Source organism: Strix uralensis, chromosome 2 (genome assembly GCF_047716275.1).
Source record: "Strix uralensis isolate ZFMK-TIS-50842 chromosome 2, bStrUra1, whole genome shotgun sequence".
Classification (NCBI taxonomy): Eukaryota; Metazoa; Chordata; class Aves; order Strigiformes; family Strigidae; genus Strix; species Strix uralensis.
In genome coordinates, this window is record NC_133973.1 from 114497372 (window position 1) to 114516081 (window position 18710).

Here is an 18710-nt window from a genome sequence, read left to right on the forward strand (position 1 = left end):
ACTAAACCATGTCCCTAAGCATCACATCTACAAGTCTTTTAAATACCTCCAGGAATGGTGACTCAACCACTTGCCTGGGCACCCTGTTCCAATGCTTGACAGCCCTTTCAGTGAAGAAATTTTTCCTAATATCCAATCTAAACCTACCCTGGTGCAACTTGAGGCCATTTCCTCTTGTCTTACCGCTTGTTACTTGGGAGAAGAGACCAACACCCACCTCACTACAGCCTCCTTTCAAATAGTTGCAGAGAGCAATAATGTCTCCCCTCAGCCTCCTTTTCTCCAGGCTAAACAACCCCAGTTCCCTCAGTTGCTCCTCATAAGACTTGTGCTCTAGAACCTTCACCAGCTTCATTGTCTTTCTTTGGACATGTTCCAGCACCTCAATGTCTTGTAGTCAGAGGCCCAAAACTGAACACAGTATTCAGGGTGCAGCCTCACCAGTGCTGAGTAAGACTTCCATACCTGAATACACCCAGCAAATCATTCTGCAGTTTCTCTACTCAAGACACTTAGCTGCCAAAATACTTTCATGCTAAGCACAGTATAATAATGGAAGATGTGGATCTTTCTCAGGCATTTGGATGCAACTGCCACGTGCTAACCATCTTCTACCCATACAGCTCCTCACAAAGCTTCACCTAGGCTAGATGTCCAAGTCAATTCTGCTGACAGAGCAAGACCACGTGTTGACAAGTCACTTGCTTCAAATAGTGAGAAGTTAATCTCTAGGTGCATGCTATTTTCACTAATAAAAATGTACCTGGTTATCTCAGTAACAGCCATTTCTTAAGACTGTACTTTAAGACTTTCACAAAGCTTGAGAGAAGAGAAAGTATATCAGCTTTTGTCCTCAGCTACTGTCCTTTCCCTCTGCCTCAGATGCTGCCCAGAGCCAGCCCCAAAGCCAACTGCAGCATGAACTCTATCTCATGGTTTACCTTTCTGCACAGCAGCCTAGGAGCAGCTGCAGGCTTGTAAGAGGCCATATGGACTGGCAGCTGCCAACTGCAGAGGTTTGACCAAGAAAGAAGAGCCTTCCCATGTCAACACGAATTGTCAAAAAAACTTGTGATTTGTGTATTGCAGAGCTAGAAATAAAAACCAATGCTTTCACCATACTGCTGATATTTGAATAGCTTCTTTTTAAAAAAAGGCAAACAATTTGTTCCCCTGAAAGCTTGCTTACAACAGCAATGACTGGGCTCAATTTCAGTAGAAATTAGAATTGCTTTTTTCAAAAGGAAGCTCAATTCTATTAAATGTTAAGAAGGTAACAGACATATATACACATGATCAAAATCAACACTAGAAAGCACTGTACTTATTTAAGAGAAACAGGGTGGTCAGAAGATAAAGCCATGGACATGGCATCTGCAAAGAGAAAAGCAGAATTCGGAATACTGATAAATGACATGCTGAGACAGAGGCTGAGGTCTGCTAGAAATCCATCAAATGAGGTAAGGAAACAGAATGAGGCGCTCCTCAAGCATATATTCTTGAAGTTATGAAAAATATTGTCACATTGGATTTTGTTCTAGCAGAGAATCTGTTCTGGAAGAACCACTTTACTACTAAGACTTTGAGGAAGTCTGCAAGTTCTATTCATGGCTTAATACAAAAGCATAGTGAAGTCAACTCTAGCTGATGTTATATTGGACTCCTGCTGGATACAGGTGAACCATTTAAACAGAAAATTATGATTCACTACAGCCAAAGGGCAATGCTCTAGTTTCTTTTGCAACTGGAAAACAATGTGTAATCTTAACCAATATCTAATTTACTTGTTTGGATATTTTAGAAAGACAATTTCTCAAACCTTAAAACAATCATGAGCAAAACTAAGCAGGGGGAAATAGTCACACAAAAATATAAAAAAGGATCTGCTAAGAGATGCTTTATTACATGCCAAAAAAAAAAATCATTGTGCTACAGCCATGAAAGGAAGCTTTTTTGGTTAAGAATCCTGGCTAAGGAGAGTGACAGCAGCCGCGGAGAAACCTGCAAAACAAACTCACAGCACATAACAGATGGGGAAAAAAAGACACTGATAGCAATGAATACAAATTAACATTGCAGAAACGCAAGCAAATGATGGAAGAAAAAAACCCCAACAAACGTCAAAAAGCTATGGTGAGGTTTATGACAATAGGAGCTCCTCCCTAAATGGAACAAGAATAAGTGAATGCCAAACAATGACTTCAATAAATGGTCATTTCAGACAAAAATTATCAGACAATTCAGAAAAAAACAAATGTATTTGACAACTACTACTCTGCATTCAGAAAGATGCAAGATGCACACCTTATAGTGATAATGACATACCTCCCATGCCATCAGTAACTGGAGAGAGCTTTAAATAGATGACACTGTTCCACATGATATCCTTGCCTCTAAATTGGAGAGACATGGGTTTGATGGATGGACGACTCAATGGATAAGGAACTGACTGGATGGTCACACTTGAAGAGTTGCAATCAATGACTCGATGTCCAAGTGGAGAGCAGTGACAAATGTTCCTCAGGGGTTGGTGTTGAGACCAGTGCTGTTTAACATTTTTGTTGGCAACATGGACAGTGCATTGAGTGCACCCTCAGCAAGTTTGCTGACAACACCAAGCTGTGTGGTGCAGTCAACACACTGGAGGGAAGGGATGTGCCATCCAGAGGGACCTTGAGAGGCTTAAGAAGTGGGCCCATGTGAACCACATGAAGTTCAACAAGGCCAAGTGCAAGGTCCTGCACATGGGTTGGGGCAATCCCAAGCACAAATACAGGCTGGGCGATGAGTGGACTGCAAGCAGCCCTGCGGAGAAGGACTTGCGGGTATCGGTGGATGGAAAACTGACTGAGTCAGCAATGTGTACTTGCAACCCAGAAAGTCAACCATATCCTGGGCTACATCAAGAGAAGTGTGGTTAGCAGGTCGAGGGAGGTGATTCTCCCCCTATACTCCACTCCAGACGGCACCTGGTAAGACCCCACCTGGAGTACTGTGTGCAGCTCTGGGGCCCCCAACATAAGGAGGGTATGGACCTGTTGGAGCAGGTCCAGAGGAGAGCCACAAAGATGATCGGAGGGCTGGAGCACCTCCCCAATGAGGACAGGCTGAGAGAGTTGGGGTTGTTCATCCAGGAGAAGAGAAGGCTCCAGGGAGACCTTATAGCGGCCTTCCAGTACTTAAAGGGGGCCTACAGGAAAGATGGGGAGGGACTCTTTATCAGGGAGTGTAGTGAGAGGACAATAAGTAATGATTTTAAACTGAAAGAGGGTAGATTTAGATATAGGGAAGACTTTCTTTCTCGTTAGGGTGGTGAGACACCAGAATAGGTTGCCCAGAGAAGTTGTAGATGCCCCCTCCCTGGAAGTGTTCAAGGCCATGTTGGACAGGGCTTTGAGCAACCTGGTCTAGTGGAAGGTTGGAACGAGATGATCTTTAAGGTCCCTTTCAACCCAGACCATTCTATGATTCCATGAAATAACCCCTCAGTTAAAACCCTGCATTTCAAGAGTAGAGAGCAGATGAACCAACTTTTGTTTCAATGGCTGCTTTTAACAAACAGAGGAACATCAGAAGTTCCTGGTGACTGGAGAGAGTTAATATCAAAGCAATATTTAAAACGGTTAAGTGGGATAACCTAAGCACCTATTGAACAGTTAGACTGACATCAGTAGTAAGCAACAGCAGGGAAAGGTCATCATGGGACATAATCAATAAGGCATTGAAAGACAGTAGCATAATTAACACCGATCAACACAGCTGTATGGAAAATAGGCCTGGTCATGTAAATCTGATCATTTGTATGCAGTTACATCATCATCTGATAATGGTAGTGTGCTGACAGGACATATTTCTAGTCCTAATTTCACACTATGCAGTGATTTAAAGTCACACTATACAGAAAAACCTGAATTAAAAGATTCACCATACTACATCAACACTTATAGTAAATGAATTTCAAAAGTGGCTAACTAAACAGATAAGGAAACAGAGAATCAGCATCCAGATAATAGATTCCTTGTCAATTCAACAGGGAAAAAAATTAGGTACAACATTTGGAAGCTGAAAAGAACTATAGACTGCCTTGAAAGGCAAGGCTCATTATTTACTGAAACAATTTACCTACAGCATGGTAGATTCATTACTACTGGTACCCTTTAAATCAAGACCTTGTTCTCTTTCAGGAAGATATGCTAAATAAAGAAAAACTGAAGGACTACTATTGATATATCCTGCATTTCTGATGTGCACTGAGCAGGCAGTAAGAATAGCTATTCATGTGGTCCCCTCTGATTTTTAAATTTATAAGCCTACAAAACAATGACCCAGACATTATTAATCCCTCTGGAATTTAATGCAATAAGTGAATCATGCTTAATCCATCTGATACAGTATAAAGTGTCTTGAGTATTTCTATGGGATTTCAACTGTAATCCAGTGTTAAATTACTGGATGACTGTTAAAATATTATCAAGTCACTTCCCTGAATTTCTGAAAGCAGCAAAAACCTATCCCTCTTTGAAGCATCTCACTAGCTGTCTGCATAAATGTCAAGGTATGGTATCAAATTCTTGATCCACAATGTCCCATGACGACTTTGACCTATTCCTTAGGACATTTTTTTTAAAGTAATGTTATTAGTACAGTTTTTCCATGGTTTTTCAGAAAGCCTTCCATCAGGTACAGCTGTGACTAACACATTAACTTCACACAAATCTCTCTTAAACAGGGTTATTTTCTCATATACCCATCATCTTCCCACACAGTGCTCTAAGACCAGTACAAGAGAAGTGAAAGTCACATTATCTCCACCAAACACATGTTATTTGGTCCTGTCTATTTGAAACAAAACACGGGTTTGAAAATGTCATTCTTGTAAACAACTCTGGAATGGACCAGGAAACTTTATTCTCCCAGGTTTGCAGCTAGCGCTCAAATTGCAAAATAGTCTCCTATGTTTCTTGCTCTATTTGACATCTACTTCTGGCACAATTTTCCCTTTCAGAAGCTGAACATTTCTGACACTCATCACAGAGCAAATTCATTTCAAAGATTCCCAGAGCTCTTTTCCAGCTGGTGGCCTTTGATTTCCAATCCTTCTAGCCATAAGGAATCAAAAAAACTTCAAGCTGCTTCTCACAGGCTTTACTTTGAATACCATTGCCATGTCAGTTCAAAAAGGAAGAGGACATGTTAGTGAAACAAGTACTCAATACCTGTTACTGGTGAAACAATATACCTCACAGAAGGAAATGCTTTAATGTGACATTTTGGAGAAAACTACTAAGAAATTACTTCTTTATTTTATCTCATTTAGATGCAATTACAGAATACTGAAACATTGTACAATTTTTGGATATTGATATAGTTCTTTTCATAACCATCATCTAAGCACTAGAGAGTTCTCAACCAAACTGGAAAATCCATGGGCATATATAGAAAATTAAGAATACTCAGCAGGATTCATCTGTATTTCTTACTGCAGCTTGTGCCCTTCCAGCTCTGTAACTAACTTCCAAATCCAAGGTCCAGCCCTTAACCTTGTCCAGTTAGTGGCAGTGGGAGAGCTGTACACAGGAATGCTTTTTGTGAGGATCCAAACAGCAACTCTTCCCACCCACAAGTCATACAGCTTTAGGCTCACTGGTTGAGTTACAAGACTTACAACCCCATTAATGAGAAGGCAGAATCAGTTATAACTGCTTTTAACCCAGAAGTCATTTGTATATGGGAAATACATAAAAGGCATTCTTGTACATCCTTCACATCACTCAGCGCAGTGTCCTGCAAATGTTCTCAAACAGAAGATGTGCATTGCACTATGCCTTCCCTTCTTTCACATTGGGCAACAGCATGCTGGAGCATCACATGTCACCTGTAAGCCCATAAACACAGGATTTCCCTCATTTGGTGTGACAGCTGCTGCTGGATGCACGTGCCACCCAGAAGATAGTAACACACCAGCCCAATCACCCATTTCACAGCCAAAACCACATAATCTGTGACTGAGCATAACTGTTGCCAGAGAAACAGCTTTTGACTTGGATAATGGATGGGATATTCCTTCCCAAGCTCCCGTGACCACACAGTTTCTACCACAGAGCACTATCTTCCCAAAGGCATCTGCATGTATGAAGAGTCCCTTGAAATCCAGGGATCATGCCGTGATGATGTCTGCTTCACCTTCCTGAGCCCTGTCAGTCACTATCAGCTCTGCAGCCAGGACTGGAGAGGGAGACAGACATGATATAGGATTTCCTACACTGGGGACTGGGATGGTGGGAATGTCCTTGCCAATGACCTGGGTTTGCTTTCTCTTTGCTTTCATCCGCTTTCTGCCCTCAGTCTGATTACCACAGAAACATCACCCCTTGGGTGCGTTCTTACATACAGTGCTGCATGCTAGAGCCATGCCCTCCCCATGCTTTGCTGGGATCCTGACCCTCTCCCAGTGCTGTCTGCTCTTGGCAGACCTTTCCGACTCCAGGTCGGACCAGGTCCAAGTCTCCCCAAAGGAAAGAGTGATGCTTGTTCCAGATTGCTGTCAGAACTTCTCCAGCCAGGCTGTGTTTTATCACTTGAGGGACAGGATCAGACCCGGTTCCAGGAGATGCATACTCAGGGAGGCATACGCTGGGCTATGTGGACAGTTCTTGTTCATCCCCATGGTTGCTCAGCTACCAGTACATAGCAGGCTGTCACACCCTACTGATGTACAGGGAAAATATACTCTGAGCCTGTTATAAAACCAGGGACAGTATAAGACCACAGAAGGACACTTTGTCCTATCATGATCTGGCCATCACAGAAAAAGCAACCTCAGAACTCCAATTTTATTTGGACCATCTGAGGTTACCCCTAGCTGGGCCAAAGCCAGGGATGCACCTAGACAGCCTGCTTGGGGGTAGGCTGGGAAGAGGCAGCCTGTGGCCTTCCTAACCCCCTCCAGGGTTTGGCAGTACCCCACACAGTCAGCCTCCCCCTGGATCCTACACTGTCCTATCTCCATTTTCTTGAGTCATTTGAGGCTTTGGGACTATTGTCAGCCTGTTACTGGTGGACAATCAACAAGACAATACCCCCAGCCAGGTAGCAAATACTGCCCCGCAACTTGCCAGCATAGCTGTCATTTTTTCCCAGGTAGAACATCATTGTTGACCTCCCAGAGGCTTCAGCAGACGTTGTTATTGCTCACAGCTGAACACTGCCTCATGCCACTACAACACAACTTCACCAGGATCTATGTCATGGTCATCTCCCAGTTGACAAAGTTATGCATTCCCAAGCATGAAAGACTATCTTCAAATACTCTCATATTATTTCAAAAAGTAACTGGATTTAGTTTAGATATATAGTACATTGGTTTATATATTCATATTTTCAGTATATACTATACCTACCAGACAGAAATCAAAAACATTAGGAAAACAAAAGGCTATTTTTGTTTGATAATTCCCCCCAGTAAAAGAGTCTCATGGTACGCTTTGAAGTAACCTTTATCTCTGTTTATACAATTGTTAGAGGGAGTTTTCTTTTCACTGCATAGACTAGCACTAATAAAAATCAAAGACAACTTGCAGAAGAGTGGCAAATGAAGTGGTGGCAAATACATTTAAAAGATCAAATCAGACAATAATACAGAAGACAAGCTTACCCAGAATGCTGGAAAAACAAAGTTTACTTCCATTGGTTATAGCTTGCCCTAGAAGACAGTCCCAGGGTGGAAACCTTTAAAAAAACAAGTAAAAGACTCGTTAGAGAAGGTAACAAGGGCATACACCATCAAATCTTTTGTAAACATAGTGCTCAAGATTAAACATCCTACTCTTCTGATTATGATCCTGTCCAAGTTTCCTGGCATTAGCTCACAAGTAAGCTGGTCTGTGTTAGGAGTGAGTGAAATGAAGTAATGCACCCACTTTCAAAAGGGGAAGAGGATACAAAAACTTAGGAAACAAAACCTCCACATTCTGTTCCTCTTCCTCTGCAGTATCTTTAGAGTAAGTCAATGCTCTCAAGTCAAATTTAGGTACACAAGCTGAAGGGGAAGCACAGATTAAACCTAATCAGGTTTTAACGTATTTACAGAGATCATTGTTTTTAAGGGACTCTGCTATTTGACGCCTTGTCCCTATGCCACATTTTGATGGGATAAGGGTGATGTATTGCTATTCAGGGAGGTTTAGCTGAATTTGCTTGTGATGAGATCACCCAGAAAAAGTATGGAAGGAAATAGGAGAAACAAGAAAGGGTGAGGAAGATCATCCAGAAAATACAGAGAATGAGCTTCCCCAGAAGTCAAGAAAAGATTGCCATCACAAGAAATAAACATTGTGAATCAGAGTGAGAGTTATATCAAAAGACAACAGGTCAAGGCAAAGAAGGAAAGAAAGCCTGATAAGAGGTCATGAGATGTGGTTTTACCAGTAGTAAGTGGGGCCAAAGTCAAACTGCTGAGAATTGAAGATGAAACTAGAAGAGGATCTGCCAGGTAGGACTGACCAAAGCATAAGATGACAAAAAAGCTGGAAAAGGTTTTGGTTGGTTGTTTGGGGTTTTTTTTTAACATTATGACAGTAATGTGCATTTACTTGTATTATGATGGGAAAGAGACAGGAGTTAGAGTGAACAGTTAAGGGGTATGAGTGCAAGAAAGACCAAGAAGAGGGATGTGACTGTGGGACAGGCAGAGCAGGTGGAGATCAGGACAGACCTGAAATTATGGCAGAGGAAAAGGCAGAGTCAGAGAAAGAATGGGGAAGAACACCCGAGGGAAAACGGGGAAGTCATATGACACTCTTTTTTCCTTGTGATAAAAATCAAGCAGAGAAAAGTTAGATAAAAAGCTTGAAAATATTAGAAGATGAAAGATATAAATGGGATTTTAGGCAAGAGATTTAATCAAATAGTCTTTTAAAATGTTTTATTCACATAAAACTGATGGTCACCATTTATAATAAATTTCATATAAATGTCATAAAATCCCAATTACAAAGTAACTCGCAGTAAAACATGCACTAATTACAATGAAACTTATATTTTAAGAAGAAATTCCAGGTACATTCTATTTTTTCCCCCATCTTCCATTCCCCAGCAAGGCAGGTTGCTTCTTTTCAAATAACTCAGTTAAATTAAGTTGTATGTTCAGCCTCATTAGCCACCATCTCCATTCCCCTGCAGTTTTAATTAGATAGGTTTCTTTGTGCACAGCTACCTCAATCCTTCCCCCATAACAATCCCACAATGTTGTTTTTTATATGTTATCATTCTTCAAATGCTCCTAATTACACTGGAGGCAGCCAAGGCGATCAGGGCAGAGCAGTGCTCTCCCAGGGAGAAGGCAAGGCAGGAGCTGCAGTCAGCAAGGCACACACCCCCCTTGGGCAGCATGCTCTTCCACGCTGTTTTACCCACTTTAATCAAGACAACCCATCAGTATGGCAGGCTCAAGGGTCAGACCCTCTGCATAGACACCAAACCTCAAGAACACGGAGCTGACTTCTGCCAGCAGCCTCCTTCCTGCTCCACGAGCCCCCATGCTGTCCCACCACCTCAACACCCAGCACATGAAATCACAGGGCAGGAATGCGGCCCTGACACCCCACCGAAGCTGGGGGACACGGGAGACCCCTGAATTCAGGATGATACCTGGCTGCAGCTCTTCCCTCAAAGTACCCACCCTGTCAAGCCCAGCATATCCCCCCAGACATCAGGCCATGGCACTGTCCCACAAGACAGAAGAAAAGCTCAGGAGGACCTGCTCCAAAGGTCTGATCTGGCCTTTAGTTCATTTTTTAAACAAGCACAGGAACAAAGGTACCAAGATCATGAGATTACCTGTTTCCAGCTTGAAATGGGGGTAAATGCTGATGTTTCAGGAAAAAAAAAGGACATGGGGGACGATCAGCTCTGCCCATAAGGAAAAAGACAGGACTTACGGGCAGGATTTCCGCTTCAGCCTGTTTGCATTCTGTTAGCAGAACAAAAAAAAAAACCACAAACCCACGCAAATCCAGCAAGCATGGTTGGCAGAAAACCACTCGGAGCAAAGGATCTCTGTTCCACAGCTACCCTGCAGCCCCAGAGGAGAGCCCAGGGAGCACAGCACCGCTCCCAGGCTATTCCTGGCTGCCCAGGATCAGCAGCAGTGCAGCACGGATTAGAGCAACTTGGATTTGTTACGTAAGGGACATGTTGCTCGTGGCTTCTCTCACATCCCAAAGACATTGCTCTTACGTAACAGGAACAATCAAACAGGGCAACTTTCTGTGATCTGATTTTTTTAAAAATGGGGAGCAGCTAAAAATGAACATTGTGGGTCTGTCAGACTTAGTGTTATGTTTTGCACTCTAATCAGTTTAACCTTAAAGTTGCTGTAGTTTATAGGGACAGTGACTCAGCTCTCACTTCACCCAAGGCATCGAGATACAGAAAGGTGAAATAAAGCAACCTTTGTCCACCTTCTCACAGGGTCCTCAGTGGAGGGCAAAGCTTGTATCTTCTGAGCCAATCCTGAGGGCTTTCATTTCTTCAGCATCAGTATCTTGCTGGCTCTATTGACATTAAAGGATTATTCATATGAATAAAGGCTGTGGACCTGGACTTGAACTTTGCACGTGGGTTGGATGGTGGCTGTGAGCCACTCTGACACTTGGGCTTTCATCAGTGAAAAATGCAAGCTCATTTGGCAGAGTCTCCAGCATTCCTTGTCTTCGTAAATTAATGCACACAATTTTGCATGATACATCTATGCATACACATGTTAAAGAAAATATTTGTATTAACAAAATCCATTGCTTCTGTAAATCGCTTAACTCATATTTGGGGCATGCTCCAGCAATGTCAAGGATGGGTAGATCTAGATGTTTGGGAAGTCCTAGTTGGTAATGTGATCAAGCTGCTGTCATATCAAGATTAGCACCTTGCCCAGTCTGGTTTTGTTTTAGAAACTTATTCATTTCTTTTCAGCTTACAAACTAAGTTTAAAGAAAGTTTTCCATTCTTTTCAAATGCTCTTTTAAAGTTTTCTTAGTTTAAGATCTGAAAAGGGAAGAAAAGCACTCTTTTAATGTAGATCTGATTTCATATCTATTCTCCTCACGTTTCAACCTTTTAATACATTAAAGAAACACACCAATTTTAGTGCCCATGCTGAATACTTGTTTTGTTCCTCGTAGCATTAAACCTCAAACAACATATCCAGATTGTGACAGTGATACAGCAACCCTGTCCTAAGCACTTGCTCTTGATCTCTGTAACATTTCTAGTCTTGGGCATGCAGCCATTTGATTTTACCAAGGCTCATATAGATTGTTTCCAGAGATTGTATTACTGTTTTTCCCATGTTAAAGCCTCACTATTGTATTGCACCAATAGCTAAACAACCATTCATCATAACAGCAAGAGAAAACCTAAAATCCTGATGGTCTGGTAGACCAGAGGGAATGTATTCATCCTGAGAGCATGGTTCTGCAGAGCACACTCAAGTGCAATTTACTTCTGAACATCTTATCTGTGCCCAGCATCCTTCTAGGTTTCCCTGTGCACAGCACATCATGATTCCTCCCAGCATTCTGACAAACAAATTACATCAAGCTTGGAAATGCTTAATACAAAGCTTTATTTTTCCCCCACCACACTCTAATTCTTCTTCAGTAACACTAATGTACCCTGTAGCGCAGAAATACATTACTTGGAAGTCATCTGGTCTCTCTGAATTCTTCTGGCAGTATAAACTTGAGAATTGCTATGAGGACTGCCTTGGACTGAAAAAATTTCAGGTCATTTAAAGGGTTGTTGTTCCACGTGCCCCATGCAAAACTTGGCAGACACAACACATGCCAGAGGGCAAAAGAACTATTGGAGCATCTCTGTTCTTCAAGCTATCTTTGCCTGCCAGACTGGCTCTTTGACAGCCTTAGCATTTTGCCATAACTTAGAGCACCCTGTGGGCATAATAAACACAGAAGCCAAATCATTTAGGATAAGCTATCAAACAGTTAAAATTCAAAAAGTAAAACTTAATAGAGAAACTAATTAGACCAGCATGTGTTTTAGATGCTTGTTTACTTTTTAACTATGATTTCAAAGGGAAGACATTCTCCTGTAAGTATTTGATGATTATGCCCATGAAGCAAAACTCACAGCTGTGCTAAGAACAAGTTATGCCTTTCTTCCAGCTCTGCATCCCATGCAATAGCTGTTTCAAAGTAGTATATCTCTGGGCAGAATAGCCCTCAGGCTCATATAAGGATCAGCAGCCTGTTTACACCATCATCTGAATTATGGCTGGGACGGGAATCCAAGAAATTGGATGCTTTTGCTAGTTTTGACGACTGCATAAAATCACTGATCTGCAAGTGATGTCACTAACAGCAAAAGCCTGGGAACTGCTGCTACACCAGATGCTTCTGAGGATTAAGTCATTTGCAGAGACTTTTGATGGGGATGCCTCTGCTGGAAAAAAATAGACTTCTCCATCCACAGTCCCCAAATGCCCTGCACGAGTGTGCCAGCATACTCCTCCCAGTTTTTGGAGAGGAAGCTAAGGCACAGTCTTAAACCAACTTTACTGCAATTACACGGGAACGTAACTTGGATCTCCTTACCTTCCAGCCAGTGCATCACTGACACCACTTTCTGTGCAGCGCTACATGCTGTGCCACACTATGCCACAAAAGCAGCAACAACGTTTCATTGAGCAGAAAACAGTTCCTGCCCTGAAATGTGAAGATTCACTGTCTCAGGAGCTTCGAACCTGTTTGCTTGACTGCCAGCTTTGCAGCCACTTAATTGGAAAAAAAAAATAGAATTCCTTAAAGAAATTACTAATGTGACTGCTTAAATAGTTTTTTAAACAGCCCTTTCTTGTATTGAAGACCTATTTTTCAGATGTTTTGAATGTCTTACACATATGACTTTTGGCTGCAAAATACTAACCTGGTTCTGTATCATAGCCAAGTAACATGGGACAGAGCTTTAATTGGTATAAATCACTTGGTTGTGAATTTACAGAAACCTGTAACAGCTAATAATTTCCCCTCTTGCTTCTCACCCTACAAACCCTCACTAAGTAGGTCTTTAATGAAACCAATGACAGGGGACAGTCAGGTGGTTACAGCATTTGGCTGTACTCTGGAGATCTTTCTGGTGACCTTGGGTGAACTGTTGGACCTTAACATGCATTATATGGCTCATATTTATATCAGGATAGTGCCAGAACAAGTTTTACAAAAATCCACCAGAATTCTTTTCCTGAAGAAAGACTGTTTCAACAGGTTTAAGTTTGCAATAGCAAGCTCAGGTACAAAACAAACCATCATGCACTTCAGTTTCGCTGCTCTTTACTACTTTCCTTCCACTTTCAGCTACTTATGTCTTCAACAAAACTGACTGCAGTGTTCAGTAAAAGTTGCGTTTAAACAAGGCCAGTATTATTATAAATAATACTTGTACAGGGAAAGCATTTGCTAAGTCAGCTGTGCCTCAGTAGTCTTTTTAGCAAACCTCAGCATCCAGCCAGGGGTGGAGGGGAAGAGATCCTCTTGCACTGCTTGTTGCTGGTGATTCGGTAAATATCTTTACTGAGTTGTCCGTTATTATGCCTAGATCTTTTCTCCTCCAGAGTGTTCAATCAAACATTAAACTGACCACTGTGTATGAGTCGCTACCATACTGTGCTACCCTTCTATGACTCTCCAGAGAGAGCACATTTCACTGAAGCCCACAAATCTGGCTGCAATTCTCTGTCCTATGCTGATTTCTGGTGCTTCCTGCATGAACTTAGGAAATAAAAAATGCACACTGGAAGCTAAAAGTCTTGTTTTCCCTAACTTATTATGAGGGAGGATTATTTCTCACTCATTACTGAGTTCCCCGCATGGCCTCTGATGTGCTGTTGTACTTTATAGATATGGAGAACTGCACTTATGCAGTAGATGTGCTGCTAGCTCTCCTCTCCTCGCTGTCTTCCTAAATATCTAGCATTGCTTATTACACCATAAGTGTATTTTGCATAGAAATACACACTCCATAAATTCAGGCCAGGAGTTTTAAGCTGCTTGCTTGTTTGTCACAGTCACTATCACTAACACAACAGACAACACCCTAGAAAAACTTTACCATAGAAGAAGCTTTGCTGAATTTATCTGACCCAAACCTACACCTGGCATTTGTTAGATCAGTAGCCAAATACCTACCTCTGTCCTTAAAGAGATGAACATAAGGAAAGACATGGTACCATATCAAAAGCTACCCCAAATAAACCATGTGGACAGAGCCTTGCAAAGGTTTTCTCAAAAGCCTCCCCTCATCTCAGGTAGTGATTTCCAAACTCACAGTGCATTGCTCAAAGGATCACTTACAGAATCCCCCTTTTGTACCTTAAAATAGGACTTTATTCTGCAGAAATTAAGGTGATGATAAATAAAGCAGAATGAGAAGTTAAGCCTCATTTGCATACATGTAGCTCACTGCTACCACTCTCCTGCAGCACAGGCTGTACTGCTCTCCACAACAGATTGCAGAGATAGGAGACAAGTAGCCGGGTATATTTAATTGCATTGGAAAAGGGCAGACTGGTAAAGCGTTTATGCAGCAGGAGATATAGAAAAGCCCACACTCCCTGCCTGAGAAACAATAAAACCTACAAACACCACACTGAATGCAGAGAGCATAAAACAATTATGGTATGAAATCACACAAACCAAAACAGGGCATTTATGCATCACGTTATATCCAGCTCAATTGCTGCCAAGTGCCTCTTTAATGCAGTCATCCATTGCAAAGTTAACCTGTATGCAAACACTTGACATTTAATTATTTTGCTACCGATGCCTTAATATCAGTAAATATTTCTAATGCTTGACCCACTGAGAAATATTTATTAATTTTTTGATCTTTGACGTTTTTAATGCAATGATAAATGTCAAGGCTCCTGCTGGCTTGCTCTTTTCATGTTTAGAGTGATCAGGGATCACTGGCTCCCTGACAGAGGTGCCCGTAGGGAGCACAGGCTGGTGCGAAGGCTGAGACACAGCACGCTGGTACCTGCGGGATGCAGTGACAGGGACCATGGAGAAAGACGCAAAGGCAAAGGTAACAAGGGAGATGAAGCGGAGGAGGAGGAAAAGGTACCCGGACTCACCTAACAGAGTTGGAAACAACCCACCTAAATGAACAGCTCTTCAAGCAGAGATGTCTTATCTGAGTAGGGAGACCTGGACCTGCTGCCCTATCTTCTACAGACTTGTTATCCTTCCCCTCACACTGAGACACCAGCTTATAATTCACAGCAGCTGCTTTATTTTTCATCATCCTTAAGAAAAATAATGAGATGCTGTTTAACTCCGTGAAAGAGTCAGGGAGCGAGGGCAGCTTTAGCACCGTGAGCCGGCGGGCTGCTCTAACGCGGCACTTGCCCCGAACTCTTTCCTCACCCGTGCCGAGCGCTCGGCCCTGCCCGGGGGTCCCCAGACCGCCCCGGGACCCGGCTCCCCGTGGCACGGTCACGCCGTTAACACACCGCTGGCATAAACCAGACCGATCTGCCCGGGTGCTGCACAGACAGCAGTGCCCACTTGAGCCGGTCCATTTATCAGCATCCTCAAAACTTTTGACTGCATAGATTTGATCATACATGTTATCCATCTTAAGCTGGGCTCGTTTCTCTGTCTCGTCACCCAAACGCGTGCCTTCACCACACGTCGCGGCGGGGAGCAGCCCACAGACCTGCCCCTCCCCAGCATCTGCCTTTCCCCACCTCAGTGAGCTTTTGGCCCATGTCCCGTCCCTCGGCCACGGGACCCCGCGGACCGTCCGGACAGGGGGAGCAGAGAGCGGCCCCCCGGGACACTCGCCAGCCCCGGAAAGACGGCGCTGCGGCCGCCAAGTCGCGGGGGAGATGCGGGGTAGGGAGGGGGCACCCGGCACCCTCCCGCACACCCACCCCTGCCGCCCCGCAGAGGGGAGCGGAGCCCGCGCCGGGACGGGGGATGCGCGGGCGGCGGGGATGCGCGGGCGGCGGGGATGCGCGGGCGGCGGGGATGCGCGGGCGGCGGGGATGCGCGGCGCTCACCTGCCTCCGCCGCCGGTTGTTGTTGCGGTGGTGGTGGTGGTGGTGCCGCCTCCTCCCGCGGCAGGACGGGCCGGCGGCGGGCCGCGGGCCGTGTTTATATAGCGGCGGGGCGCAGCCGCCCAGCAGCGCCCGCCGCCGCCCCGAGCCGAGCCGCAGCGCCCCCTGCGGGACCGCGCCGCGCCCTGCGCCACCGCCCCGGGAGGGGCCCCCGCCCCCCCCCGCCCCCCGCCCGGGACCGCGAGTCCCCCGGAGCCCCACGGCCGCAGAGGGACCTGCCGGGGGAGGCACGGGCATCACGACAGAGGCGGCGATATAGGTCACACAGAAAGTTCTCGTGACTGCGTGTGCGGGACGCTTCCGCCTCCGCCCGTTTTTCCTGGGAATCGCCGGGATGACGGGTGAAAATTAACACCCGGTAAGCAAATAGGTGGTTTATCGTGGATTATGGAATGGGGATTTTCCTGGGAATCCAGGTACGGGTCAGCGTCTGCTGGGGAAGGCACAACGGGGCCTCGAATGACAACAGGCATAAATGGGACTTGTTCGTGGCAAGGTTTTCTGTTCCTTGCCTGGCTGATCCCCAGTTCTCCCTCACTCAAGAGTTCGTTTCTCTTTCACTTTAAAATGAGCAAGAAAATAAATAAATAAATAAGAAGACACACAAATTTGCTTTTCAGCAAAACTTGTAACTCAAACGGTGATCTCCATCACTTTTGCTATGCCCGGGAGTTTTACTCCTGTTAGGGAAGCAAGCTTCGTGATATAGGCAGAGGCTCTTTATTGTACGTTTAAAGCCTTATCTACACGTACAGCCTGTGGTACAGCTATCTCTGTGTGCACTGTTATATTCCCAAGGAGCCAGCGCTCATTGTTTCAATCAGCTGTTAAAATCAGCAGCAGGCACGAGATCAGATGGGAGCTTTATGATCTGTGTCTAATGCTGGGCAACTCAATTAATTTTTACGAAGTCCTCTGGGCAAATGTCTGTTCAGAAGGGGGTGGTGAAGGTGTTCTGCGTTCCCGAGGCTGGCCAGATGCCACATGGCCTCCTCCTGCCTGGGATCCCCTGCAACAATGGCTGGAGGCCGCAGGAGAAGACCTGGGAGCTCAGGACCTACACACAGAGGCATGAAACAGCACGTGCCTGGGAGTCTGGGGAGACCTGGTCAGAAATATCCATGGTCTGCATCCCAGCTCCAGCCCGGCCCTTTGGCAGATAGGACCAAGTATTGTGGAAAGATTTCCCTTACCCAGTGCCTGTCTAATCAAGCTGATGTTACAGCCTCATACAGCAGGACAGCCACTGTCACAGGATGTATCCTTATTTCCCAGGCACGCAATAACTTCCTTATTTCTGCCTGTGCTCAAACACACTGTGCTCGCATCTGTTTGCAGTCTGAAGTGCCAAGTACCATCCCTGTGGCACCATAAGTGAGTCTCTTATCCTTAAAGGACCTTCCTTTAAGGTTTGTCTTCCCTGCTGGAAAAAGCTGTGTTCCCCACCCCCAGCCACACCATGCTGGACTAAATGTTACGCTTGAGTTACAAGATAATGAAGATAAAGCATCTTAGCGGGTAAAGTCGCTGAGAGCATCCCTCCGGCTGACACAAAGGAGGGCTCTGATGAGACAGGCATTAGCAGGTTTAGCTGTGGTGGTTTATGGCATGGACCGCCCCCGCCAGCTCTGTTAGAGCTTTCCAGCACCCAGCAGAGTGGGCAGGACAGAAGACGTGTCCACATCTCAATTCATGATTCAGAATATTATTTATGTTCAAACCCTGAGCTTATATATGGTTAAAATAAGGGGAGGGCATCCTGAGGAAGTGAACGAAACTATCCAGCACCTCAGCCATTAATTTTCAGAAAGTAACAGTGCTATTTGTCTTGTCCAAAGGCATCACCATGAGAAAGCATTGATGACAGGGACTTACAGGCTTTCACTGCCCTCTTTTTACATTAGTGCTTGAAAGGATCCACTGGCTGTGTTAAAACAGGGACAATGACTAAGAAAGCCCAAATTAATGCAAAATATTAATCTGCCTGCCAAGATTGATTATTATACGCAAAAAACCCAAATACATGCCAGCATTGAGTTTCTTCTCTCAATAGAACATTTTTGCAAACAATTATCACCCCCAGCACTTGACTTCTGATCACGGAGCTATTGCACTCTAAAAGATAATTCATGCTATTATCACACCTAATTAAAAGCTACTTAACTGTAGAATGTGGGCTCCGCTTTATTTTTAGATTTTGCGCAGAAGTGAAATTATCTACTGCAGATAATTCGCATAAACTTGTTTTTCTTCAACATTTGGAAGACAGATCTATAGCCCATACAAATGTACAATGGAAGATTTCTTATGCGACTCCAACAAGCAGAAGGGATAACAAAAAATTGTTGCTTATGCTCTAAAGAATAAAAGAAAATTATGAGAAACTGAAGCAGTCGATGGCTTTTATAAATGTAGGCAGAGCAGTTTCAAGCACAGTTTCAAGCTAAAACCACTTTGTTGATGTGTTTAGGAACAAGCTGCTGCAGCTACAGAGAGGTGGCAGAATAGCCTCACACATAGACCTGGAAATAGGAGGCAGCAAGCAACCCGTGGCCCATTGCAGGGACAGTCTGCCTGT

General features: G+C 44.2%; 1 protein-coding gene across 3 annotated transcripts in view; it reads right to left on the minus strand.

Annotated features, from left to right (window-relative positions):
* The window catches only part of MTUS2 (microtubule associated scaffold protein 2), a 324610-nt gene extending 308457 nt beyond the window's left edge, over positions 1 to 16153 (minus strand). For all 3 annotated transcript variants that reach the window (XM_074859877.1, XM_074859879.1, XM_074859876.1), the window contains exons 1-2: positions 16076 to 16153; positions 7655 to 7728 (exon numbers count right to left, since the gene is read on the minus strand). The gene's annotated coding sequence lies outside the window, so the exon portion shown is untranslated. The remainder of the gene's footprint in view (positions 1 to 7654; positions 7729 to 16075) is intronic.
* Positions 16154 to 18710: the final 2557 nt, after the last annotated feature.